This window comes from Penaeus japonicus, unplaced genomic scaffold (assembly GCF_977035675.1).
Source record: "Penaeus japonicus unplaced genomic scaffold, GWHDUDI00000001_assembly GWHDUDI00000020, whole genome shotgun sequence".
NCBI lineage: Eukaryota > Metazoa > Arthropoda > Malacostraca > Decapoda > Penaeidae > Penaeus > Penaeus japonicus.
Genome location: NW_028234422.1, coordinates 10115347 through 10117846, shown reverse-complemented (window position 1 = coordinate 10117846; position 2500 = coordinate 10115347). Strand labels below are relative to the sequence as shown.

Genomic DNA, 2500 nt, shown 5'->3' with positions numbered 1-2500 from the left:
TAGTAATCCATGTCCCTGTTTCACCAATGAGCACGGACTATGCTGTCTGCTAAGGGCATGGATTATGCTGTTCTCTTCCTTTGCTTGAATGTTATAGCGTCCCGTTTGTTATTCTCCGTATGCATGTACATTGCTCTCTTATATTTTGAGATTTTGCATTCACTCCTGTGCTTCGGTCATAATATATGTGTCTCTGTGTTATAAGCATGTATCATTCTTCGCTTCTTTACTTGGAATGTGGTAAATGCTCTTGGCTTAGGACACAGGAATATGGTTAATTCGGAGATGTGTCGTTACTAATTCGTTACTGTTGTGCGTTGGCTTCTCATCTGATAGCTTAATTAATTCGTGTGATGTGTCTTTACTGTGAACAAGTACTATGAACTTTTCACTTTGCTATACTGAGGCAGATTCTTTTCGGTTTGGAGTCAGTATTCATTGTGATTGATGTGTATGTTCCTTTCCTTAGGTGTGTATCACATTTCTCTCGCTTGGGGTTCTATATTATGGTCCTTATGTACATGGCCTTACTCTTTCCGCCATTCAGAAAGCTTATCTCATTTCTCATCACCGCGGATACATTAGATTAACGAGACAGATTCATCGTTAATCACCTCATAAGTGGTTAATGATTTGTACTCAGTCTCCCCTCCCCTCCCTTCGCTCACGCTCACTCTTTCTCACACCCAACCCATTCCAGAACACCCTTTTATCCTATTATATCCAGCGTGTGAGGGTGTGCTAGGGGTAAAAGGGGGAGGGGGGAGGGGGGGACACATCTCACTCTCTCTGACAATCTTACAAAGGAACCTCTACCTTGGGACCTTCCTCACCCCCCCCCCACCCCTACTTTCCCCAACGATTCTCTCCCGACTCTTGCTACAACTCTAGATCGCCCGCTCTCCTCACGCCCCCTGGCCCTTAAATCGCCCCGGCGCGCCCTGCCCTTCGTGCTCCTCACTCATGACAAGACGTGACACGTTCTTGACGATGCCTTGTGCCGTTGAATAGCGACTCATTGTTGCATGGGAAATGCATGTTTTCACCGTCCAACGGAGCACTTTGTTAATGACTCGATGTTGAAGTGAGAAATTGTGTTTAAAATCGCATATTTGTCGGCGAGACGGTATGAAGAAATAAATATATATTCATATTCATTGTACAATATACAGGGAACAAAGACACACACACACACACACACACACACACACACACACACACACACACACACACACACACACACACACACACACACACACACACACACACACACACACACACACACACTCACACACACACACACACACACGCACACGCACACACACACGCACACACACACGCACACACACACACACACACATACACACACATTAACACATATAAAAACATACACATACACATGCACATACACATATACGCACATATAGACACATACATACACACGTATTCCTTACCGATTTGCCATGAGAATTTTTGGGCCACTGTTGTGGCGCTGCACAGAGTCTACGGAATTGTACACCCATGTTTCACTGTCTCACTAGCATTGCCGCTATTGCTTTTTGTAAGCAGTTTTGATGGGTCGGGCCTAATGGTGATAAAGATACTGATGATAATGATAGTTATAATAATTACATTAAAGATAAAGCTAAAGATAACAAGAGTAATAGTAGTATTGATAATTATGATATTTATGATGATAATAATAATGACATGAATGATAATGCTGATAAATATAATAATCATAGTGCTTATTACGATGATGACAGTCATTAATAATTGAAATTATATTGGTAGCAATAATGATAATAATGACAATAATATGGTAATGATAACAACGATGATGATGATAATGACAACAATCATAGTGACAATGTTAGTAATGATAGCAATAATACTAATATTAATGATAAAGATAATATTGATCATTATTGATAGCAATAATTAAATGATGATGATAATACTAACGATAATGATAATGATAATGATGATATTGATAATAACGATCATGATAAGAAGAATAGTAACGATTACAATATTAATGATACCAATAATACTGATGATAATAATAATTATGATGATCATAATAATACTGATGATGATAATAATTATGACGATAATAATAATAGTGACAATGACAATGAAAGTATTAGAAGAAGAATGATAATGATAATGAAGATAAGATACGAATGAATAATAATAAAGATCATAATAATGATCATCGTCATAGTAATAATTTTAATAACATCGATAGAAATAATAATAATGATGATATTCCATTGTTCGAAAAAGCACATGAAAACGACAAGAAATAAAAAATGACAAAACAGACTCATGACATATAAAAGCAGAAGGATTTAGGGAAGACAGGAGTGATGAAGACGAAGGAAAAAACAACAGATACATAAGTAATATCCCCTGGGATGTGTTGGCAGCAGCGTCAATCAGTGACCTCATCTGACCTCTTACCTCGGTTCACGCTCTTGCTTTTCTCCGGCCAATC

General features: G+C 38.2%; 1 protein-coding gene across 1 annotated transcript in view; it reads left to right on the top strand.

The window, feature by feature from the left end:
* Positions 1-2500, top strand: part of LOC122262301 (Vesicular monoamine transporter) — a 98331-nt gene that overhangs the window by 48404 nt on the left and 47427 nt on the right. The gene's annotated exons all lie outside the window — the stretch shown is intronic.